The 27,129-nt window shown below is 35.8% G+C and overlaps 1 protein-coding gene across 2 annotated transcripts in view; it reads right to left on the bottom strand.

The window, feature by feature from the left end:
- The window catches only part of DGKB (diacylglycerol kinase beta), a 389,837-nt gene that overhangs the window by 361,335 nt on the left and 1,373 nt on the right, over positions 1-27,129 (bottom strand). The window contains exon 1 of one of the 2 annotated variants that reach the window (XM_026798569.2): positions 15,367-15,517. The exons of the other annotated variant lie outside the window; for it this stretch is intronic. The gene's annotated coding sequence lies outside the window, so the exon portion shown is untranslated. Of the gene's footprint in view, positions 1-15,366; positions 15,518-27,129 lie in introns of those variants that run through there. 2 annotated transcript variants of the gene reach the window in all.

A 27,129-nucleotide genomic window follows, 5' to 3' on the forward strand; every position in this document is an offset into this window, starting at 1 on the left:
ATTACAAGAATTCATCAAGACATATGACCTTAAGTTATAACAACACAATATCCTGCAAATGATTACAGAAGTCTGGAAATTTAGAGTTTAAGCCTGATGTTGAACTTTACAATATAAGAAAAGTAGTAGCATTTGCATATGAAAATAGTTTCAGTTAAAAAAAAATCAAAGTGAAAGGAAATTTTTCTATTCTGCTCTGGTTTTAAGCAATAAATAATTTTTTTACTGCATTTATAAGCAGTTTAGGTTTCAAAACAAGGCATATCATTGAACTTTATGTAGTATTTAGGTCTGTCTGTGTCCTGAAATCTTCAGCAATTATTAATATGACATGAGAAACAAGTGTATCAGGTTATTTTTTCTGAATTCCTACCTTTCCCCCATTCCTACCTGTAATAAAAAAATTCTCTTACAGTAGTGAAAAGTACCTGTATGGCAGGATTAATTGGATGAGTCATATACTATGCCATTATTTATAGACAATTGTTTCTGTAATTATAAGGGATATGGTAGTAAATATGATGAAATCACTTTCTATAATCCATTATCATTAATTAACTACATAAATAAATTAGAATATTAATATGTCCTTTGGTTTAATTTAGAAATATACTCAGTGTGAGCAAATGCTTATATATAAGTATATATTCCAGCAACTACCAAACCCACAGTTTTGTTTCTGTTTTTTTTTTTTGTTTGTTTGGTTTTTTGTTTTTTTTTTTTTTTTTGCAATCACTGCTGTAATGTTGGTTAAGAATAATTGTCAAAATAAAGATCAGGGCACCAATTAATCCAAATTTCCTAATGAAAAACAACTCACTGGAGCCTTCTCCACTGCTCTCTCTTGAAATCTCATTTACATATTAGATCTATACCATGGAATGATGCAGCTCATTCATATTTCACACAATACTCTCAGTCAAACTCCTGTTAAAAGCCTCTATCATTTTGACAGAAAGGGAGAAGCCATGTAGAAAGAATACTTCTATAATTGCACTGAACAACCAATCTGACTTTACTGTTTGTCAGACAGGACAAAAACTGGCATTCATTTTTCACCTTGTAGAGTTTCTAGCCTTCACTGATACTTAGCAAATAATATGCATAGCTGTATAAACATATTTCATAAAATGGATGTGCAGAAGTTTCCAAAATAATTGGAGCCCAAGTCAGTGTAGTATTGACACATAATTTCGTTTCCTTCCTTCTCTAATTTTGTGCTTCTCTACACACACTGTCGTTATAGTGTTGATGGAAAATAGTCTACACAATACTATAAAAAATGCTGGGAAGAATACCTTGTGCAATAACATAAAAAAAAAAAAAAAACCCAACTTTTTCAAAATCGAGAATAAATAAAGAAATACATCAATAATGTATAATTCCCAAACTATCACCTTTTGAAAGGTGGAGCAATTAAATACCACAATTTAATACCTCAATTAAAGTTCTTCAGGAGTGAAATGATATTTTTTTTATGTCTATCAATCCTTGGTGAAGTTTATAAACAGTTCGCTAACATTTAACCCATTTTTCCCACAAGAGCATCAAAACAATTTTTAACTAGGAGATGCTCCTAAATGAGTTTTTGTTAGCTCTTGGGAATAACATTTTGACACAAAAGTAGAAGCAGCTTTGGAAGATTTATCTTGCATCTGAAGAAGTTTCTGATGCCATCAATCACCATCAATCTATTTTTTAAAAAGTCTAACATCCTTCAGTGAGATAAGAAGAGAGAAATATTTAGTTGGTGACACGAATGCTACTGGACACTGAAAGCAAACTGCCACACAATTTCACAACTATTAAGGAAATGTGAACTTCATGTAGGCAAAGAAAACATTAGCATTCCATTGATAGTGTTTTCCTCCATTCCAGTGGTTTTGTCTGACAAGGTTGCAGACAGAATGCAATGTCTCTCAGACCTGTCAACCCTGAAAAACAATTCCAGTGACAGGAATCATCAAGAATTGATTTTTTCTATTATATGAGGGCCTTATTTTCTCACTTTGACTGAAGTGGTTTTATACCTGTAAAATTTTAAACAGAGTTCATTATACAACTTGCTATCTGTGCTATTCAGAACATACAATTCAGCCTTTTCTTTTACAAGATATACCTCTTGCATAAAAATACACATCCCTTACTGGGAGAGTACAGACTAAGACAGTGAACCTGACAACACTAAAAGCAAGGTGCTGTGATGCTCTTTTTTTGGCTTTTGAGCTGTTCTGCATTGCTTTGTTCCTTTTTCTGCTGTCTCTCCAGTTTTCTTATCCCTTTTGGCCCACACATTTTAACCACTACTATTTCTCACACTGAAGTTAACACCGAGGATGAAATACACAGTATCAGCAGGAAGATTAAAGCTCTTAAAGCATAAAGCAAGAGAGAACTGTTTCTGTATTCTGAGACCCAGAGGCAAGAGCCAGCTGAAGAAAATAGGCTGATTGAAGAAAACATAATGCTACACTTGTTTTGAACATTTCTTTGTCTCCACAAAACCAGTAAAATTTACAGCTTTTCCCTCTGTTTCTCCTTGCATTGGTGTCCAGGAGTCTCATTTTCCAGTGCCAGCAGCATCAACACTGCAGAGAGCGTGCTCACTGTGTCCATCACCCCAGTTGGTGCTAAGATCTGGGAAAACACAATTTTATCCTCCTGCCTGCTGTCTGAACTACCAAGTGCTGGCTGATATAATCCTCCTTCTGAAATGGCCCTTGGTATGCAGAGGTCATCTTTTGTGGAGAAACGTGATAAACTTACCTGAAAAGCAGCCCTGGTTGGTGAGCAGCAATCCTCTACCCTACATCTGAAGCACTTATGTAGTACAAAAAAGTGGGATAAACAGTACATCTTCATTTTTACTTTTTTGACACAAATCCTTTTGGGAAGTCTCTTTGTTGGACTCTCCTCATACTTAAAAGGACATGTAGCTGTTATAAACAGCCAAATTATTTTGAGCATTGATTTAGTTCCTAGAACAAAAATTTTAATGTAAAGATTTTCTTCAGTGCAAGACTGATTTAGATTTTTTTCACTTTTAAGGGATACTTTTTGGAATGTTTAACATTTTTTTTCAGGAAGTTCTTCCTTTGATTCAGAGAATTACACACTATACCCAAAGGCACAACTAGAAAAATATCTGGTTTTACCACAATACAATCAGCAACAGACATCTTAAATTCCATAGACTTAGACTCTATTATTCATTTTTCCTGTTAAATAACATTGTAATCTAAAAGAAGAGTAACATTTTTTACTTTACAATATCTATTTAGTGCTGACTACATCCAAGCTCCTCTGTATGTCAGAGACACTGATGTCATCTTTGTTTATTTGTAGTATGCATGCATTCCAAATAAATGTTTAGCTTAAAAAGGCCACAGACATGTTCAGGGCAAACCAATAATTGCTGCCTGGGAATAGCATAAAAACATGTTTGTAGAGGGCAGAAAATCCTGTTCATTTATTATACCATTTGATCCCTCAGATGCTCATGGAATACAAGACCATAGAGCTGATATTGCTGTGGCAAACATACAGTATTTAGATTTAGAGCCCTTTAATTTTCTCTCATCAATATTTGGAGAAAAGTGGATTGCAGTTCTATGCAATGACAAATAGTGAATCTAATTTCAGTTTGTTTTTCACAGCTCGTTGTGTTTAATGAAATAATTCACTTGTTAAAGCTATTGATGCACAAACACTATTGAAAATCTATCTCTTTTGTTCCTTCTGTTTGGGAAAAAAACCCTACAACCTAAGGGAGTATTCAAGAATCTTCTATATTTACCTGGCCTAGGTATAATTGCGCTATAAAAGTATTGAATTTCTTCCAATTCTTCAAAAATATCCCTTCTGGAAATGAACACACTTCTAAAATAACATTACTGCATCCTGCATTTTTGAGGATAAATTTTCAGTATATTTCTAGACTTTTTTAAAATTGAAATCCTGAACAAAACTTCTATAGATAATGTTTTTGATTAAATGTTAAAAGGTACCATTACCTCCCTGCCTTGAAAAAGAATAAAACATTTAAACTTAGCTCTAAATATTACAGAGGTTCTATGGTCTTTCTTCTTGTACCCTTCTTTTCTCTTTTCTAATTTACACAATTTCTCTCTGAAGAAATATCTTGATTTAAATGTCTGAAGGATGTGATTGATTCATCTTTAATGCCACCTTTCATTGCACTGTGTGAGATCTGAAATTCTTGCCAGAAAGTGTTTCTTACTCTTTCCTCTATACATGGTTAAATTTTGTCTTCTCTAGGAGCACAACACAACACAAAACCCAGAAGAGCAGGCTGGCTGAGACAGGGAGGCACCCATGGAGATCCTCTAGCCCAACAGCCTGCTCAAACAGGATTGCTAAAGCTATAACAGGTTACTGAAAGCTGTGTCCAGTTGGGATTTTGGCTATCTCTGAAGATGGAGATACCTCAAACTCCCTAGTCAAGCCATACCAGTGTTTTACAACCCTCAGAGGAAAGAATCTTACACAGAATTTCTGCTATTTCTGTTGTGTCCTTTGCACCTTGACATTGGAGGGTAATGTGTGGGATTTTGGCTATCTCTGAAGATGGAGATACCCCAAACTCCCTAGTCAAGCCATACCAGTGTTTGACAACCCTCAGAGGAAAGAATCTTACACAGAATTTCTGCTATTTCTGTTGTGTCCTTTACACCTTGACATTGGAGGGTTATGTTCCTAAGCACTGTGACTGCCTTTTTTGAGATTTTTATCTCCACTGGAATCAGCCTAAAGCTGTTTAGTATCTAAACACTATGCAGTTAAGCCCCTTAGAGATGTAACCAGCATGTTCTGGCCTTGGTGAAGTTACTTTACACTACTCAGCTAAGAAAATACAAAAGGAGGGTTAACTTCAATCTTTCACAGAAGCTTAGCATTAAGAGAACTATCTTCCCTAAGAGAAAAATCTACAAACCACCTAGGCTCAAGGCAGTCTTCCCACAGTGCCACCCTATTCTGTGCAAAGGGCTACTTTTTCCTTGCTTGGAACTGGATCACAGTGCCACCAATAATAAGTATTTTCAGTTCCTTTGCAACCATCAGATGCATTGAGGACCACCACATATATTCACAATTGTCCTTGCTTAAAACTTAGTTGTGTGTTTCTTTTTTTACATTTTGTACTGCTGGATGTTGACGATTATATCAAGGTTGCATGCTGGTTGAGCTTCTAGCTATCAGGCCTAGAGCACCAGCAAGATTTACAAACTGAACACAGTGCAAATTCCAGGCTGTTTACATCAATCCACATATTTTATCATAATGAAATTATTATCAATGCAAAACATATGAGGGAAAACAACTGACTGAATCTGACAACAGTGCCTATGGTAAACACTGTTTTCTCCAGATCACTCAAGTTTTGCTTACTTTAATTTTTCTGTGCTTCATGGTTTAAGCTGTCAAGATGTTAACTATTCATGCTGGCAGACAGCAACACCTGAAGAAATTCCAAAACCAACTGTGAAGGGGGATGTTGTATGTTTTTCTTTCTCTGTGAATTAAAGGGGGGTTTTTTTAGGTTTATTTTTACTACTACTTTTCATCTCAATGGCTATTTTATCAATAACAACTCCTTTTTTTTTATCAGGGTCAATGCAACCTCATCATTCTCAAATGTCACAGACTTCTTTTTATGAAAATCCTTGCCTTAGGATTTTTTCCTTCTGAGAAGCTCAGACACCTCAGAGACAAAATGTAAACAATGATTGTCTGCTGCTGTGGTTTTGATTGGCCTCTCTTGGATGTTTATAATTAATGGCCAATCACAGCCCAGCTGGCTCAGCTCTCTGTCCGAGACACAAACCTTTGGTATTCATTCCATTCTATCCTTAGCTTAGCTAGCCTTCTGAGAAACCTTTTCTTCTATTCTTTTAGTACAGTTTTAATGTAATATATATAATAAAATAATAAATCAAGCCTTCTGAAATATGGAGTCAAATCCTCATCTCTTCCCTCATCCAAAGACTCCTGAGACCACTCTCACACTCAAATATCTGAATAAGTGTATTTTTGAATGATATTTTTACCTTTTTTTCTTTTATGCTCTTCCACCTGACACTACTTCTACCCTTTAATTTTTCTCTTACCATTACATTTTGAAGTTCATCAATTTCTTGTGAGCAAGAAATTGCCAAAAGAAACAGCATAATTAAAAGTTGTATACAATTATCTCAATTTTCTTTAGCCTTCATTTCTGAGCCAATAAAAGGAAACACCATGAAGGGCTTGCATCTCAGAACATCAGGCAAGCCTTAGGTCTTACTTTTATGAAGAAAAAGTGAAAGCAACATCAAAGTGATCATGTGTGCCATGTCTTATTCTGTACCTTATCTTTGTGGGTTCTTACACTCTACAATGACAATGTTGGTTTCTTTCTGTGTGAGCTGTGGTTCAAATCTTCTACTTGTATTTTCACTTTGTTGCTGGGACTTTTGTCTAATATTGCAGAACTCTCATAACTATTTTAGAGAAGATATAATGCCCATGTCATGGTAGAGCCAACCTTTATGAAATTTAGTTTTCCATTTTCTAACTGAAAAGATACTTAGTCATGCATATAGAAGAATAATTTCTACTTTAAAACTCCCATCAATATTTTATTGACTTTATAATATTTTTGAGATACTTTAAAGCCTTTCAATTTGAAGTCAAGATTATTTATCTGGTGCTTTTGCAGTGTGTTTTTCTTTTTCAAAGGTGAAAACTACTTTATTTACTGACCAGAGGTTCTTTTCTAATTAGTTTACTTAATCCAGCCACTTCCCTTCACCCAATTTTTAGCATTTTATTTAATCTCTAAATATTGTCATTCTTCTGTCACAAAGAATGTATTACATGCCACATTAATACTCATTCAACCCACTATTATTCTCTCTGCTTTTGTAGCAGAAGAGGGAAGCTCTGAACCCTCTCAAAGACACCTGTCAATTCAGATAAGTCATACTGCAATCAAAACTCCCATCTCAAAAAAAATTTCCTACAAACTTATTTCGGGATTTCACTGAAATTTCATGAAATAATGTTGTCAAAAGACAGCAAGATAGACAGAGCACTGTAATCCCATAACCTTGTCATTTCCAAGACACTTTTGCAGAGGTCTGCTTGGAAGAAGCTCTGTCTGTGCATGAGTTAAGTGCCACAAAGCCACCCCAGTGCAGCCCACACTGGAGCTGCTACAGCCCTTTCTTCAGCCAGGCAGCAGGTGAGGGCAGCACAGCCAACATCTGCAAGGAGTGGAGGCTTCCTTGACAAAGTACAGCTCTCCAAGGAGGCTAATCTGTGTGATTCCAGCTCAGAGGATCGGGCAACCTTCAACAGTAATCCCCGTGGGAAGCAGGAGAGATGCAGAACCAGATCAGAGGTTACCAGTATTTACCTGCTTCACAGAAAGACTTTAATGTGCTTCACTGCATTTTATAGCTTCTTTTTTATAGCCCACAGATGATGTACAGAATAAAATTACACCATTCTGTCATATGAGTTGCTGTGATGAATGACTTTGTTACAACAAACAGAGACTGGCCCATGACATAATGCAAGTCTTAGGAAAAAATGGCAAAACTTGACTTTGCTCAGTAATTTCATTCATCAACTGTAACTAAACACAGGAAAAACTGGAAACACTGAGCATGTAATTCCTAGACACCTGCATTAAGAATTAAGGTGTTTATTTAACATGACACTTAAAATATACTAACATTTAATTAATGTACTTGAATGTGTAAGATAACTGAATGTGTTAGAACATTGTTTTCACATATATATATAAACAGCCGAAGTTACAGAAAATACGTATATAGTTAAATAGTTAAGGGACTTAGTTCCCACCATTTGGCTGTGGTATGGGTGGGAAAGACTGCACTGATGTTCTCCTGTGAGAAGGAAAGGATGGAGCACAGGCAGGGCATGTTGCAACCTGATGGATCACAAACTGGGGCATCCATCCCTGACCACAATCTGGATATCCCTAGTTCTTGGTATACTTTTTAAATACAGAAATCAAACAAAATGTGTTCACAATGAGTCTGCTGTTAGCAATAAGATAATTTCATCATTTACTTCTACTCTGTTCAGTAATTTCCAGATCTTGTTTTAGACAACCAAGCTGAAATATACTGTAGTAGAAATGTATCCTAAGTAGTAAAATTTTAGAGAACAAACAACCAACCCAAATGAAACAAAAAAAAAAAAAAGGAAATTGAATTCAAAGAGGCTTACCCTTGAAAAAAAATAAATAAATTATGACTTATTTCTGCAAAAGCTCTGTGAATATATTTTCACAGATGAAAGAATTGCATGTAGCTAAAGTGATAAAAAAGGCTCCTTAACAATTCATAGAAATTGATAAAGCTGACTGAACATGGAAAAACATCTAGTTGCCTACCTGGCTAGCAAGTTCACATTTAAACAGAAATCCCTAAAATTTTGTTCATTAAATCAATCAAAATTTAACTCCCATTTACAGCAATTAGACCATTCAAAGGCCTTTGTATCTACTTGGAAAGAAATCCTGAAAGATAGTACACCAAACACAGTCATTCTTATTATTTATTTATTATCAAATGATGTCATTGATTAAATAGCATAATTTTATTGATGAAATTATACTATTTCAATAACCAGAAAAAATACTAAAAATCCCAAACCACACAAATAAACAACCCACATAGCTCACAACACAGAATATATTGTAAGTCTTCCCTTACATCTAACAATTTCTAGCAGGTATTCTAAATATTTTATACCATTTCTGTTTTAGATCCTTTATAGCAAGACTACAGTCAAAATTGTAATCTTAGAATCAGTGCATCCAGTATGACTGGTGATAGCATTGGGAACATATTTCCTAAAACCTTATCTGGAATGTTTCACTACATTATTAATTTTTGCTCTCCCACTTTTCCATATAATGAAATTGGTACATTGTTTAGCTACAAGCTAGAAGTGGAAAACAAATTAGTACTTCCACGGTGCTTTAAACACGTATGACACCATATAAATTTTAAGTTATCAGAGATTTTCAAAACAATCTACTTCAAAATAGATTTTTCCTTGCTATTATTTAAAAATAATATTAATCTCAACATTTTTTAAAGTGGGATACATACTGGATTTAAGTTATGTTAACAAGTACATATCTCTCAAAAGGCAATAATATCAAGAGACCAGTGTTGGCAGTACTGAGTTATGGGAAGGATCTTTATGACCTCTGTCTTATGTGAGTACATCTCTCAAGTTTTGCACTGATTCATCAGTAGCAATATAGCTTACATCAATCATTAGTTTTCAGATTTGGAGGAGACATAAATATTTGCGAAAAATTACTGCTTATGTGCACTGAGACAAAAGGAATCAGAAAATTATTCAAAAAGTAAAAGGACTTATTTCTTTACCTTGTTTTATTTATGGATGCCTTTATATCTACTGTCAGTATTACTGATGTTACCTGGATATTTCCTCTGGGGAAAGGGAGAGTGTGTGATGTGATTTATACCACAAAATAACTGTGGCTGGAGAAATAATTATTGAAATCTGACTAAGAAACCTTGTCACATTCTTCACAAGCAGTCTGGCAAGACAAACCATCAAGGGACCCACGTCCTGGATGAGGGCTGTAAACAGGCACACGCTACCACACCAGAGGGCTGAGGAACAGAGCACAGTGAAAGTGTCCAACATTATCTCAGACCTCAACTACTGCTTGCAATGACATCTCAAGAGAGCACAAGCTCCGCAGGCTTTGGGACAGAAGCAATAAAAGAGGGGACTGTACAAAGCAGAGAAGCAGTGCTTCACCAACACAGCTATGGCCCGTTTTCTCTGACTGTCCCATAATTACCAACCATCAATACCTAGAATAACTATTTTTCCCTTTTAGGGAAAAACTGCCTAACAATATTACATACCCACACTCTGATTAAGTGCAACGTTCACTGGGATCTTTAATCTGATCTCTCCTGTGTGTACTTCCCAGCATGCAGCAAAAGTCTCAGTATTCCTGCAGCACACAAAGCACACAGCATTTGTGCCACAAAGGCCCTTGCTGGTAACCAGAACAACAGATAATTTATCCCGTATTCCTGATTTTTCAGATTTTCCATTACATTGCACATGTTTTATAAATGCTCAGTTTCGCTTGCCTCCATCTCATCATGGAGGAGACGTCAGCTCAAAAAAGAATATAGTAACACAAGGAAAAAGACTTTCTCTTTTAGCCACTCAGTTATTTCAGAAGATAAGAACACCAGAAGCAAATCTGCCATCTGTAAAAGAAATGTGGAGACATGCCTTTCTCAACTACTTCTCTGGAAAAAGTGCAGATTTGTGTGAAGTATCCACCATGTTAAAAGAAGCTACTCCAGGGCTGAGTGGGAAATTGAAATAGAGGATCATCTTCCCATTTGTTTTTGAAGAGGCAATCATGGAAGAGTATTAAAAGCAATCTGAAAGGGAACTTGCAATTTTCCCTTTGTGGATGATTGTTATGTGAGGATTGAACTGAGCTAAAGCCAAGATGAGATTGATTTAAAATTGAAGTTGCTACTGTAAAAAATTAAATTCCAAATAAAGCTGTTATTCTAAAAAATCCCTCAGCAGCAAAAAGTATAAAAATAACAAAATACATAATTCATAATCAGCAAGACATATTACATGAATGTTTATATCATCTAAATTCCTTGACAAAAACCAACAAAAACGAAACAAAAAAACTACCAGCATCTAAAAAGAAAAATAAAAAACCCACCAAAAAAGCACAATGCAAAAAACTCCAGCACATATTAACTATTCATAGAAAGAAAAGTCCCACAGAATAAGTTCCTACTCATGTAAATAATGAGGCTGGTTGTATAGAAGCATAACTCTAAATGCAAAAAAACCCTGTTCTTATTCCATCTTTATAATTATCAAACCAAGGTTTTTATTTGTGTAATTAATGTATTTTGTGTCCTTCTCTTTGATTGGTGTTTTTATTTCTTGTTTGTTTTTGTTTCAGGTATTTTTAATTTTTTTATTATTATGCACAATGTTTACCTATAGGTAACTGAGGCTCAGACTGATTTCTTCACAAACTGTGTATCACAGCTTGCAGCACTATCTACAGAATCTGTATGATGTCCTTGCTTAAAACTTTGCTATTTAGTGCTTTTGCATATATTTAGGGATTCACTAATTCCCCTGAAGTGTTAAAGAAATAAGAGAATCAGCTTCACTCCCTCAGGTGTGGTAACGTACATGATTAAAAGCAGTAAATCATCTTTTCTGAGAGGAACACAAACTACCATTTAGAGTATACTCAGCAGGTGAAAATGCCTACTAAAAAGGCACCAGTCTTACAGTGGTGCTGTTCAGAATGCTGTTTTAAAGATTTATACCTCTTAATATGATCTTGAAAATATGCAACTGAGGAAATGGAATATAACTTTATTCAAGACAATGGAAAATCAGCTTATTTTGAAACACTAATGAAGGAATTAGCTTCACATTTGTGTTATATTCTAAAAGCACATGGTTAATATTAATTAATCTGAATATTAATCCTTTCTGCATTGTTTACAAAATACTTATCATTAATAGAATATACAATATAACCATAAAATCATAAAAACATCAGAGTCAGTGCTGACTACCACTTATTCTTTCTATTTTCCTAAACAGATTACTGCTTGCACTACTATAAATTGATAGGTATAGTTACTTAAATCTGGGTCTGAAAATGCTGGCCTGTTCTATATTTTTTTGCAAATATTTATGATTTTCCAAAGTATTGAAGGTTTCAATATCAAATTCATGAAAATATTATAAGATCTAGCGGAATTCAAAACATGAACAGAATCTGAGATTGCACACTTGTATAATGTGGTCATTCCACTAATGTAATTATTTTTCAAAAATCAAAATTTATACTTGCACATCATATATATTATTTTCTCATTTATACTGATCTAATAAATTAGAGCTAATAAATTATCTTTTTTAGTGGTCAGATAACGAAGCAAGTTTTAAAAAGGATTTAAATTTTAATAAGGCCTCAATCCCACTGCCTGTCAGTAGCAACCAGATATGATTTGTCAAACTTTATATCACAAAACATCATCAGAGTTAAACTAACCTCTCTCAGAAGTAAAAAAAATGGATTGATAGAACCAGCTCTGGGTTTTTCATCAACATGGCCAAAACTAAATTTTCTTTTCTAAAGGACACAAGGTTTGAACACAGCTGAAATGGAACATGCTTCACCAAGGATGGAGCCCAAGGGAATTGGACTTGGAAACTTCTGAAGCCAGAAGATGGCAACTTGTCCTGTGAGAGGGAACAGTCTCTCTGCCCTTGCCAATGTACCCCCCAGCCTCTGCTGGCTGCAGAAGGGTTTTTTACAGAAACAAAATCATTTATGTTGGAAAAGACCTCTAGGACCATTGAGTCCAACCTGTGACAAGTCATCATTTTGTCAGCTAGACCATGGCACATAAGTGCCACATCCAGTCATTTCTTGAACACTTCCAGGGATAGTGACTACCCCACCTCTCTGGGAAGCCCGTTCCAATATTTAACAATCCTTTGCATGAAGAAATTCTTCCTGATATTCAGCCTGAACATCCTCTTTGCTGCTTGAGGCTGTGTCCTCATATCCTGTCCATGATTGCCAAGGAGAAGAAAGCAATCCTCACCTTGCAACAGCTTCCTTTCAGGTGGTTGTAGAGAGTGATTGGGGTCCCCCCTGAGCCTCCTTTTCTCCAGGCTAAACACCCCCAGCTCCCTCAGCTGTTCCCCACAGGGCTTGTGCTCCAGACCCTTTACTAACTCCACTGCCCTTCTCTAGACATGATCCAGCACCTCAATATTTTTCTTGAAGGGCCTAGAGCTACATACAGTATTCGAGGTGTGGCATCACCAATGCTCATTACAGCGTCTCCTGGTCCTGCTGGCCCCACTATTTTTGATACAAGCCAGGCTGCCATTGGCCTTCTTGGCCACCTGGGAACAGGGAGAGCTCATGTTCAGCTGGCTGTCCAACAGTAACCCCATGTCACTTTCTACTAATACCTGGAAAGCTTTCCAGACACTCTTATCTGAGCCTGTAGGACTGCCTGGGGCTCTTGTGACCCAGTTGCAGGACCTGGCACTTGGCCTTCTTGAACCTCATACAGTCAGCCTCAGCACATAATCCAGTCTGTCCAGACCTCTCTGCAGAGCCTTCCTGCCCTCCAGCAGATCAACACTCCCACCCAACACAGTGCCACTCACAATCTTACTGAGGGTGCACTCAATCCCCTCATCCAGACCATCAGTAAAGGAATCAAACAGGACTGGGCCCAGCCAGTGCTGGGCCCCAGGCAAGCCCACCAGAGACCATCTGCTGGCTGGATGTGGCACCTTCCACCACCAGTCTGGGCCCTGCCACCCAGCCTGCTTGTAACTCAGTTTCTTCATGGGAAAGGCCAGCTCCTGCACTTTCCTGCCCTGGTGCCTTCCCACCTCACTTGTGCCTAGGATCCATTCACAGAGCAAACACTCATCTTCTGTTTTTATGGTGCTAGGATAATATCTTTCAGCTAAAGCTGAGCCTTAAGTGCATTTGGGAAGAGGAGAAGTTTTCTTATAACTCACTTCTAGACAGATCACATAGAGTGATCTGACATAATGCAGAGTGAAAGAGAGGCAAAGGACCACATCATCTCCCTTGTTTGTTGCTGCTTGATCCCTTTATGCAAAAGGTTTATGTTCATATGACTTAATTGCACTGCACTGTTAAATGAAATTATGCTGTGAAAATTTACGGCTCTTCAACATGCATTTTTCAAGAGAAATTTCACCCAATCTTAAAATGCTTTTAAGGTAAATAATCTATCACATTGCAGTTCAAGAAAACCTAAATAAACTTATATGACTTGGAAGAGAGTAGCTAATTTGCTCAAGACCTCAGGACAATTATTTTAAAAGCAGGTGACCTATTCCCTTCTTTGATGGATGTAGAGGAGGAAAGTTTCTATTTGTTTATTTGGGTTTTTTGGTTTGTTTTTTTCAGAAGATAATGTGCATTGGGCTCCACAGCATTACAGAAACTTTTCAAGCCTGTATTTAGAGGAGATAGAGTTCACTCTGATTTTCTGATCTTGGTGTAATAAGCACTGAGAGTGTAGTGACTACTGCTGTTAACCTGATAGCTTTTCCCCTCATATGGGATTGCTTTTTAAGTCCTGAATACATACGCCTGTACGCAAAATCTTGTCTCAATATGGTATTTTTTAATTATGTCCCAGGAATATATATGAGCTAAATTACAGCTTTTTGTTTTATCCAGTCTTCCAATTAAATTAGTCTCACTTGGTGAGCAATTGAAGAACAGAATAATTATTAATGTAAAAAGAAAACTTAACTTATAACATTTTCATTGTTCTTATTAATGAATGTTGCATTTGATAAATGACTAAAATTTTATTTTGAAATAATAACCATTTTAAGATAAGTATGTTAGTCTTAAATGGTATCCTATCAATGTCGCTTAGAAATCAAAAACAGCTAATTGTTTTAACTGAACTCAAGATCAAGAGACCCAGACTTAATAATAAATCATCTCACTTAGTCTTGCATAGTTAGGTAATAGCAAAGCAAACATGAGAACTTCCACAGCACATTTACAATCTGCTTAGGAATTACTAGAAATTCAAATACCTCTGGGAAAATTTTATTTAGGTGTTTTTTCATGTTGCTATCATGTTGGTAATCTCTGTTTTAAAACAGCTAATATAAAATATATATATAAAAAAGCACCATAATTGAGGAACGTAATTGCAAAAAAGTAACATATAGATTAACACAGGAAATATTCTTAATATTGTAGTATCTCCAGAGAGTGCAATTTTCTCAAGTTGTGCTGACACAAAGTAGTGCTGTGTCTGATGTGGGAAAACACAAACATTCAAATCAATGAGAAAGTAGAGATCACACAAATACACAACAAGAAAATAAACTATATCGGTGGGTGAAAAACAGTTTTAAAAAAGGAAAGAAAATGTGCTGTATATCACAGATTCTGTGGCTTCATTAAAATAACACAGAACCAGAATTACATAAAGTTGGAGAGATTGTTATAAATTAAAAGAGCAGAAAGAAAAAGAAAACCATCCTTTTTATAAGTTACATTATAAACACTACTTCCATATGTTTCTTATATTCTTGGATATAAAATCATCCCATACTTTTGAGAAATATATCAAAACATCAGTTTTCTGCATACAAGTGTTTCTATTTGAGAGAATTTTTTTTCTTCTTTTTACTAGTTGAAAAGTAAAAGCCTTTTATATTTGAATATGTTGTTCTTACCTGTCTTGAAAAGCCAGCTTGTCACTTGTTCAGGAATACCTTGATCCGATGCCCGTAACAATTCATCTAACCTTAAATGAAATCCTGTGCTGGGGGAGAGGCTCTCATTTCTATTACTTTTTATAAAAAAAAAAAAAAATAGATGACAGATCCTTTCTACAAGGTAGCCTAGAGTGTCTAGTTCTTGTCACAATGTTGTCATAGTGACAGTGACATCAATATACTTCATGACAATCAGTACAGCAATTTTTCTGGAGACAACACCAGCGTTGATTCCTGTGTGTATTTTGTATTGACTTCCTTTTCAAGTCTCATTAGATAATTTATTTTTGCACTATTCTTTAATTCAAATGAGACTGCACTAATTATTTTGGTTGTAAGCAGCGTGGTTTAAAAAAAAGCAAACAAACAAAAAATACTGAAACTAAAATATTACAAAACTGAAAGAATACAAAACGAAGAAGTTTGACCACAAAATTTCTTTCTACAAATTAAAGTCTCTGTTATTTGTTAGTATAACAGAGACCTCCTAGATCTGATTCTCTGATTCTATACGCATAATCTTTTTTTCAAATAAGAGTTATTTACAGTGTAAAGTACTATACATACAGCAAAAGGAGAAGAAAATGGTTCCCTTGAAAAAGGTGATATCGTCTCAGTTTCAATTAAATTTTTCTGGGAAAATGCTGTATGTCCACTAAAATCCTGGTGTTTCATTCATTTCTTCACATCATTATAGCATCTATTTTCAATGCAGAACTTGTCACCCTCCTGAAACTTTTCACATTTTCTGTCAGTAATTGCTACATGACATACAATCATATAGCACTTTATGTCCCAAGACATAAAGAGTATATTCCACTTTTTTTTGCACTAAAAGTAAGAAAAAGGTGCAGTTCACCTCTTACCAATCTAATCTGCCAAGGCAACAAGTTACTGCTAATTGTTGTGTTCTCTGTTGATAATATAAATAATTTTCAGACAATAAATGAAAATTTGCTGTTTATTTCAAATTCTTCCTTCAAATTGCACTGAAAAAAAAAAAAGTTTTCTGATGTTACCACTCACAAATAGCTTGAATTCTGAACCACACCACCTGTTTTTCCTTTTTATTCAACATGTTAAGTGGGAATTAATCCAATACATCTCTCCCGTTTCTAAACTAAAAGGAAATAATATTCTACTACTAAATAAATCCAGTATGCTCCCATATCTTGAACATTTAATGGATTAGTAATTGTAAACATTTGAAATAGAAGCCACAACCGAAAAAAGAGAAAAACAGGAAACTGGGATAACTTTTAGGAAAAAGAAGGCTACATTTTCTATCATTTAATATTAGCCACACTAAGTCTTCAGTTCAGGTTGTTACCTGTACTCCACTCAGCCTGAAAGGGAAATTCACTCTGCCATATGAACACCTTTGTTAACTGGGATTACTCATCCTCCAAAGGTGCTTCTCTCTCTCCATTAGCTACCATCTACATTCATTATTTCTTCCATAACCTATAGTTATCTCAAACAGACAAATAATTTTGCCTGGGTCTCTTTAAAAGCTCACCCTGTCATAAATTAATATGGATTCATATATTCATATATGGATTCATATACACACTCACTCAAACTTTCAGCTAGTAGATTTAGATGAGAAAAGTTACTGCTATCTATAATTAGCCAAATACTTCTAATCAAAGATTTCATAAGAAAGAAATGTCTTTAAAACTCAGAATATGTGTTCACAAAGAAACAGCAGCTAAGCTCAAGTGGTCAAACCACAGCCTTTTTCTTCCTTTTTCTTAGCATGTTCCTAAATAAAGACAAACAGAACAATTCAAGTTTCAGGGCTTATGTTGCCACATTTAATTTTAAGGGTATACTCAGCAGAAAGGCTACTTTCTATTCTGAAATGCAATTACTGCACTACCTGATAAACAAGACAGGCTCTTTGCTATCAGCAGCAGTTAATGGGAGGCCTGACTGCCTCAGGCCTTTTATGAATATCCCTAAATGATTGTATTATAGGCTTTGAAAATTTTGACCAGAGCTATATCATAAAGGATGAGTAATAGATCAGAGTCTTGTCCTGTGAGTTGGTACTTGGCACAAAGTCAGGCGTATTTTTATCATAGTGTTCATATATTTAAGTAGAAAACAAGCTGCACTGATTTAACCATGCAAATTATGAATAAGTAGTGTAAGTGGTGCATTAAAGATTCAGAACAAAAAAAAAAATGTTTTTTTTCCTTATAAATTAAACTTACAGGAGTAAAATTATTCTTCAAAATTTTTTGGATTACTAAATTGCAAGATATTGTTGATAGCATTATAAATATTGGAATATTTTAGTAGTTATTTTTAAAGTTGTTCTTCAAAGCTGATACCTTTCCTTGCCAATTACTCATCCAGAAGGCCAACAGAGAAACAACATCTACCAGCTGCTCCTCTTAATCATCTGACACTGAGTTCTTCATTGTTACCATTATATAACATGCCATTCCTTTACAGAACAATACAAGACAGAGGCTCAGTACTGACCTGACATTATTCTCTGATTGACTGCTTTAAAAGTCAAATGATCTCATTTAAACACCATGGTGATATTAGAAACAATTTTTCATCAAAGTAATAAGAACAACTTTGAAAATAATAGGAAACCTAAATATACAGGACAACAGAAGCCATAAGTTCCCTGAGTCTTCACTGATACTTTAATGCTTAAATCTTTAGCATGTCTTCCTTGCTGAAACCACTTACTTGCCATGTAACAAGCACCTCTAAATGGACTTGTTCAGAACAAATCACATTAGTGAAAACACAAGTCAATTTTATTTCAAGAGTACATAGAAGTATCAGACAACAAGCCTCTTAGCTGACCAATGTAGGAAAAAAACCCCAAGAGTTTGAACAGAATTTCCCTGGCATTCAGGTTAGTTAGGAAAGGTGCTAAAGCAACAAAATGCAACAGCTCAGAAATAGTTGTGGCATCTTTTATTATGTTAAAACCAGAAGTGCCTAAGTTTTCTTTCATCTCTTTCTGTCCATATGGTTTGGTTTGGGTATCACTACTGTAAATGAAGATCATTATCAAGTTTTAATACAAAACCAAGTGTGATGGAGCAGACCTGTTCTCAATCACAGAGCAGTCCTTCTACCAGTCCTGTTTTGGGATACTCTTAATTATCTTTTGGGAAAAAGAAAAGGTATTTATCACAGGTTCAAGAACTCTAATTATAAACCATTAGCAATATCTGAAAAGAAGTAAAACCAAAACAACAGAACCCTTGGGGATCATTAATGTACTGCAATTTTGCAAGAAACAAATGTGGGATGATCATACGCATGTTTTTATAACACAAAAGAAAGTTGAATGCACTTTTTAATGTGAAGATCTGCTTTCTTTTCCTTTTTCAACTCAAGTAAGCTTAAAATGCAGTTTTGCAAGTAGATATTTGTGAGTGGGTATATATTTTGGTTATACAAAAAGTGTCTATCTTCAAATAATAAAGTTACACTATTTCTTAAGCAATACAAGAACTTTTAAAAAGAGCTTAATAAGAAAATAAGAACTGAAGTAATAGATTTTGTAATATGTAATAATGAATCAGAGCAGAGAAGGTACCTGCTCTCCTAGATATTCATAATCTCTATAATTAAAGAACAGACAGAGAACATGAAGCTTTTTCCTCGTGGCCTTTTATTGAGTCATAACCCTTCATGACCTTGTATTTTTTATGAAATCATAATGATAAAATGTCATATAAGAACCTCTTACAAAAAATCTGATATTGGTAAAGATTATAAATCTACAATACATTAATCCAAACAAGTCCAGTTAAGAAATTTCATTGGGCAGAAATAAATTGAATAGGAAAAAATATTTGAAATTACAATAAAAGTCAGTTCTATTTCATTGAAAATTTCCCATCGATCTCATATCATTATATATCAGTGATCCCTAAGAAAGCTACTGAATTTGTAGTCACCCAATACTGGAAACTGATAGTGCACATCAGTATGAATCCGTAGACTTTAAATACTTCTTATTTTTATTACCTTACACAATAGTTCTAAATCCACTGTGGTCAGTGTGCTGAAGAAGAAAATCTATCTGCTTGGTGCTTATAATAGCTATCAGAGACCAGATTTTTAGTTTTCAAAAGGTGAAATTGCACTTTTCATCTTGCTCACTGCAAAACACCTCAATAGAGAAATAAACTGTTTACTGTACCATGCTTTATTTCAACAATCAGGGCATATAGAGGATGGTCAGAATTAATTTATTTTAGAGAAATTTCTTACTAGTCATGGCAAAACAGTTCACATATGACAGTGTGCACAGATATTGTTGATAAGGCTGCTGAACAGCATCTCCTGAAATTGCTCAAGATACTACACCGTAGCAAATACTTATAGGGCCCATGTAGCTTCTTTAAAACTCACAGCTAATGAACTAGATTTTTAGTAGTTTAATACTACTAAATTTAATTACATTTAATACTACTATATTTTTATATGTTAGGTATATAATCTGATTTAGACTGTTCCTTGCAGAAAATTTCTATTTGCAATATTGCATCATAGATATATGAATGGCTTACACTTACTTTTTAAAACACATTTCTTCCTCAAGCTCAGTGAAGATATGCAGGTGTCTTCAAATCCCTGCCTTACATTCCAGAGGCCTCTAACCCCAACCAGCTAACTCGTACTTGAATGCAACCTCTCTCCTATACATTTGAGTTTGTACACAATCAGAGGAAATTCTCTAGTCAGATGTTGGACTAGAGATAACTACAGAGAAAATAGATAGTAGATAAAAAAAACTTGTTGTGCAAAGATGAATTTATGGGAACATTACATACAGCTGCTTATGGTAACTATAGGTTTAAAGCAGACTATTCCAGGTCTCTTAAAATGACTAAGTATTCCTGTGCATCCAGCAGAGTGTTTCCATTACTGATGTTGCTGCTTAGTAACAGGATAACTAGACTTTTTCCACTCTTTATGTTTAATTTAGTACCCATATCTGAAGAGAGGAATTTATTGTAAATGAACATATTTTCAGTTATGATTAAAGTTAAATAATAATCCAGACATAACTTGATGAAGCTTGTCAGGTTTTTGTTGCTGGGATGCAAGAAAACAACCCTGACAAACACTTGTTCTTTGCACTCCTAGTACATTTAGGCTGGTTTTATTTGTGCTATACTGCCTTTAGTTACCATTTCTAGAGCAAACATAGGACCTGAGTAACCAAGTCCACAAAGACAAACTGCTTTTGAGTCTGGGACCAGTTTTTTAACTGTGATGATGGTTCCTTCCCCTCATGAGTCAATGGACCCACTGCCAAGAGTACATGCAAGGCAGCACCAGAGTTCAGAACAGGTATCTCAGACTGTAAAGATCAGCCTGTCAGCAGCTCATGCTCACCAAACATGCTGTGTGGGGGAAGCTTGAGAAACAGGAAAGAGACAGAGCTGACAAGCAGTATATGACAAGAGAGTAACCTAAAGAAACATCTTCTAAATCGAGCACTGAAAGCAAGATCCCTTTGGTTCAGTCTTCTCTGCTAGCCTTCAGAATGACAATCAAGCATATATTTCTATTAAAAATTTGTATGCAGCAAACTTGAGAAAACCTAAGGTGTTTCCCTACTGTTTTATTAAAACTTGAAGTATGAACACATGCACACATCAGACAGCTGACTGCTTTTCCTGCTGTAACCACTGATTCTAACCAATCACTCAATCCTTTCAATTATACTCTACTGAATCACACACAACATCCAACTCCAGCTTTAACCACACTCATTGTGATACACACAATAACAAAAGAAGTTAATCTAAATTTCAAGTCTTGTCCTTTATTGTTTTCTGATGATCTTCTATGATTTTGGGTATCTTGGGAGATGTTTTCTTTGCTATGTAGAAGTTTATTTGTTTATTTTAGTAAACTCGAACCTAACATGTGGATTTAAATAGTTTTTGTCCTTTTAAGGCTTCCATTCTCAGTGCTTGTTTTAGTCATGTTCATATGAAAAGACATTGAGATTATCAATTCTCCCTTACAATGCATTTGGAAGAGCTTGTATCCTCTTTTAGCCTACTAGTGGCAGGGATAAAAGTGGTATTTCTGACAATATGGAAGTTGGGGAAGTAGAATATAAATGAACTGGTGAAAGTGGCTCATCTCAAAAGTAATCCTACCCACTGCTGCAATCAGAGACAGAAGTTTTGGCTGTGTAAAATAACACTGAGTCATCATATATTAATTTTCTATAATGATATAATTAGAAGAGCTAAGGTGTCCTATTTGTCTCAAGGACACAGGGGTTTTTTGCCCTTCTAATTAATTCGAAGTTTCAGAATGCAGAAACAGATGAGCTTTAGGAAATTCATCTAATCACTATACAGTTATACTATAAGCCAACAGAAAAACAAGTAGCCAATTAAAAAATCCAAATAAAATCAAGGAGCTGTAGAGACCCTTAGCCTAACTAGGTAATCAGAGAGAATGATAGTAAATAAGTCTTGGGGCATTATATTCACAGACTCAGAGGAGTTGGAAGGGACCTTCCAGGATCACTGAGCCCAGCTCCTGGCCTGGCAACAGAACCATTCCCAATAGTCACACCATGAGCCTGAGAGTGTTGTCCAAAAGCTTCTTCAACCCTGTCAGGCTTGGTGCTGTGACCCCTTCTCTGGGGAGCCTGTGACAGTGCCCAATCAGCCTCTCCTCTCTGAGGAGCCTGTTCCTAATACCCAGCCTAAAACTCTCCTGACACAATGTCAGGCTATTCCCTTGTGTCTGTCCCTTTTCTTCCCCTCCTCACAGGAAGGTGTGGTGCAGTGAGGTCTCCCCTGTCTGCTCCAGGCTGAACACACCAAGTGCCCTCAGCTGCTCCTCACATGGCTTCCCCTCAAGGCCCTTCACCATCTTTGTTGCCCTCTTTTGGGCACTCTCTAACAGTTCAAGGTCTTTTTTTATACTGTGGCACCCAAAACTGCCCCCAGCACTCGAGGTGAGGCTGTCCCAGCTCAGAGCAGAGCAGGACAATCCCCTCCCTTGCCCAGCTGGCCATGCTGTGCCTGATGCCCCCAGGACAGGGTTGCTGGCTCCTGGCTGCCAGGGCACTGCTGGCTCGTGTTCAACCTGACATCAACCACGACCCCCAGGTCCCTTTCTGTGGCACTGCTCTCCAGGTTCTCATTCCCCAATCTGTCTGTACATCCAGGGTTGCCCAATGCCAGGCTCAGAATCTGGACTTTTCCCTTGTTGAACCCAATAGGGTGGGTGACTGACCAGTCCTCTTTGAAGTCAAGCATGCAGGACCAGAGCTAAGTATCTTAAACAACTCTACAACTGTGAGTGATGTAGCTATTTAGACTCAAAACTCAGTAATCTACTGAGAATGGTACAAGCTAGATATTAAGGCTAGATATTAAGATGTAACATGAAGAATAGTAAATAAAACAGAGATTAATATGATGTTAGTCAAAGATAGAATATTCAGTCCACCTGTTTAACACATTTATATGGCTAACTTTCAGCTAATTATCAAAAAACCATATTCCATCTAGACTAAAATTATTTGATAAAAGTAGGAAAATATTTTCACATCAGAAGAGTGCTAAGTATATTTGGACTTCACTGTAGAAAGACAAGGCAAAAAAGTATAGAAGACACATAAAAATGTACAAAGATTGAAGGCTGTATTTTACTGTTGTATAAAAGAGAAATACGTGCTTAAAAGAACAAATAGGAGAATTACTCATTCCCCTCACCTAAATTTGGAAGTGGAATGCATTGCTTCAATATGTCAGGGAAGAACTTATGACAGAAAAAAAAGAAAGAAAAGAGGTTCATATATACAACCAGGAAAAGACTATATAAAAATTTAGGGAAACTGAAGTGTCATGCTTCTATTGTTAGTTATCTGAAGCAATTTTCTATTTTGGAGTATCTTGTGGCTGTTTTAAAGAGGCTGGTATGGCCAATAATGAAATGCATTTGTCTTTGGGCTTCTGGAGTATGACAAGGCTTCAGCTACTTCAGCTGCTCAGTTAACAAGCAGGGTTACAAATTGTATTAGGTTGCACTAGCTCAACGAGAGCACAATCCAGACAGAGGTGTTTAACTAAGGACTCTCTCAGAATGCAGCTTGTAAACTCATGTTATCAGTTTGCTTTCAAGAGCTTATATGTTTGTTTGAAGACTGCCTCATTTTGTATTCCTCCCTAGGCTGATAAAACCACCACAGTAGAGATATTAGAGGATAAAGAGCTATAATTAGCTATTTTTCTTTTCCAAACAATGAATATGCAAAGAGAATACTCCTGCTGAGAAGCCAGTATATTCAATTCTGTTTGAGGGAGGATATTTGAGGTTGGTTGAGGAAGCATTTTAAAACTCAGAACAGAGAGATCAACAGGTTTTTACAGCTGAAGAATCTAGTTTAACTCAATGGTCACTTTAGCCAAAGTTAAAGAAGGATGACCTAGATGGAAAAGTAAGCAAGCCATATACTGGAATGCACACTACTCCTGAAAACCCCCAAATGGTGAGTGGATTACTACTATTCCTAGAAACTTTACAAGGCAGCATTCCTAAGGATACACAGCCATCTAGTGAGTGCTGAAGGATGCTGGTGGAATGGAGCAGATGGCCAGAAGAGTCTAATGCTGTTCTGCTGGAGGTAGCTACCCTGAGATACTGGAAAGTTTAAGAAAAGTCAACAACTGTAAGCACCTTTGTGTGACTTCTTATGTATGGAACAACTTCATAATTTGGGACATTTTTAGGTGCAAAACTACTATATGGAAGGGCAAGCATTTTGAGGAGAGAAAATGTAATCAAATGTAATTCCTGAAGACTGTTTTTGATATCAGAGTAACACTTCTGATGACAGCACGCCTGTTCATGCAGAGATTGTGACACTAGCACACTTGAGAAGAAAAATTAGTTTTCACTATATGCCTGTAAGTCAGACATGTGGTTTGTGAGCAGCTGCAACACCAACACAAACATTTCTGTCATGCAAGTACCCTTTAAAATGAGTGAACTTGCAAATGTTTTTCAACCATGCTTGTTAACTAGGAGAGAAGAGAAAAATTCAACAGGGCTGAACATAAAGTATTAAAAAAAAATTCGTAGTAGCACTGAAGGTTCAGAAACACAATTTCTGACTGCCTACATGTGCTACACTGCCTATAAAACTACTCATTTACAGCAGGAGATGACAGGCTCATAGCCTATACACATAAATTACTACAGCTGAATTAGTGATCTACTTAATAAGTTGTGCTTAATCATCGAGATTCCTGGGAACTTTCCTCTCCTTTGCTCATTGTGTATTTGAATTGGTTAAAATCACTGTTTTGAATATGTATTTAAGTGTTTAGGAATATATCATGCAGTCTGGATGAATTTAATTTATAATAACTCATTGGGAAACTAATTTTGGTAGTTATCAGATTCATTTTTAATCTGAAAATCTTCGTTGAATCAAATTTCTTACAGATATGTCCTGAACTCTCATTCTGCTCCATATTTTTACAGACAACATTCAATAGTGACAAGAATTTTGGGATTACTCAATGTTTTTGTCAACAGAGTAGAAAAGTGCCTTGTCTCTGCAGACAGCACCTTACTAGGAGAAGTCTAAGACTTGCTGTAGAATGATTTTAAGGCAGAAAAAGAGGAAGACAACCTGAACAAGCTGTCTAAAAGGACATAATCAGCTTAAGACTCCACATGCATATATTTCTGCCCAGGCAGAAGAAACAACTGATGAGGTAATTCTGTGTATTTTCAATGTCTGTGGTACTGACAGGGTAAACAAGGGGCATTGAGCTACAAAAAAAGTAATTTACAGAGCATCAATGTGAAATACTCTAGGCACTAGACCTACAAGCTACAGCTTCAGGTTAGTATGCTTACCTTTGTTTGCATTTAACTTTGATTTTTATAAATTTTATCTTCTTTTAACCACACACAAAAAATTCACTACATTAAATTTATTCACTTTTTCTTTTTTAAATTCATCTTTACCCAGACAATGGAAGAAATGTTGAAACTATCCCTAGCAGTATAAAAACTATCTCAAAGTCTTTGGGTCCTCTGAAAAGCAGATGCTTAACTGGAATGTTCCTGTGAAGGCATACTTTCCTCAACTAAGCAGCCATCCCTTCAGAAAAAGTTAATCTAGAGAACAGCTAATTTCATTCAGCAAAAGGCACTGTGACCTTTAATTGCATATTAACACCTCTGATTTGAGCTGATGACCATTTCCTGGATATGCTTCTGAGACACAGCGCTAGCAGTGAGTAATTCCTGACCTTTAGCCATTGAATTAACACCTCTAATTGTAAATGAGAGAGCATTTAAACCAAAACTCTTTCTAATCAAGTAGCTTATAAGACTATTATTTGGCTGGTCTGCTACAGAGTATCAAAACCCTCAGACATTGTGAAGGCAATTTTTTTTTCCCTGAGGCTTTCCTAATTTATATCCCACAGCAGTTGCTCTTACTGTTTGTGCTTTACAAAGCTGTAGTGGGGAAGGCTGTGTCTATGAGATTTCTTACCTGCTGAAAGAGTGGTTATATGTCAGAGCCACTTGAATTTTTTGCATTATCACATTTCTTTGTGTATCTCTGGATGCAATGTCTCAGCCTGTAACCAAACCACAGTGGGCTGTGGTCTTATCCAATCTCATAGAAGAACCAAGTTTAGGCTGGAAAATTTGCATATGGCAGAGATGGAAGACATTAGTATTACTCAGATATAATTCTTTACTTTCTTGCAAGATTTCTGATTTTTGCTCATGTAGATCTATAAGTTTAATCTTGAAGCTACGCAGGAAAGATGTAAACCACAATTTCTATGACCTAAGACTACTGTTGACTTATTCAAGGCACAAATGGCATGTCTATGGGCATTGTCCATGAAAGACTTGCGTCTCTATGGTATCATGATATGGTAGTAGAATTGCCCAGGAATGCACAGTTAATGGAACTGGAAATATAAAAATCTTTAATCTCAAGACCAACTAGAAAAAGGTGTTGTAACATTTTTCATTTTCAATTTAACAGAAATTTCTATCATCTTTCCTAGAAATACCAACTATTCTTGTGATAGTGTCTCTCTTCCTATCTGCCATAGGTCTCTCCAGGATGTTCAGTACAGGCTAAATCCCATTAGTCTCCTCTTCCAGAAACTCTTTCTAGGCTTGCTGAACTACTGCTACCTTTTTCCTGATAAAAACTTTGAGGCAAATCCATTTTCCCCACAGGAATGCTACCAGATTCATTAAAAAAAGTCCATGTCTTACAAGCTTATGTTACAGTAATAAACTCATAAATATATTTAAAGGAAACTGCAAATTCATAAATGTGAGGGGGATTTCTTATAACAAAACTAGAATGCACTTTTGAAGTTTGAGTAATAGTTGGGTTCTGTTGCAGCCTCTGAGAGATCTGAACTGAAAAAAAATTATTCTAATATAATAATATACTTATACATTAATTAATTAATATACTTAATATAATTAAAATTATCAACCCCCTTTTTTTAAGAAAAGAAAAATTGTGAACTGGTAAACTCTCAAAAGGAGGTATTTGTCCCTGCTTTCCCCTTGCACCTCTTTTCTCCAGCCTATCCACACCCCTGGACTACTGAACCAGTAGGCTGAGCATACTAGCATGGGAAAAGAAATAGCTGCTCTCTAATCTGCCTAACATAATTGTGGGTTTGCTACCTTAAC

This window comes from Zonotrichia albicollis, chromosome 1, assembly GCF_047830755.1.
Source record: "Zonotrichia albicollis isolate bZonAlb1 chromosome 1, bZonAlb1.hap1, whole genome shotgun sequence".
Lineage (NCBI taxonomy): Eukaryota > Metazoa > Chordata > Aves > Passeriformes > Passerellidae > Zonotrichia > Zonotrichia albicollis.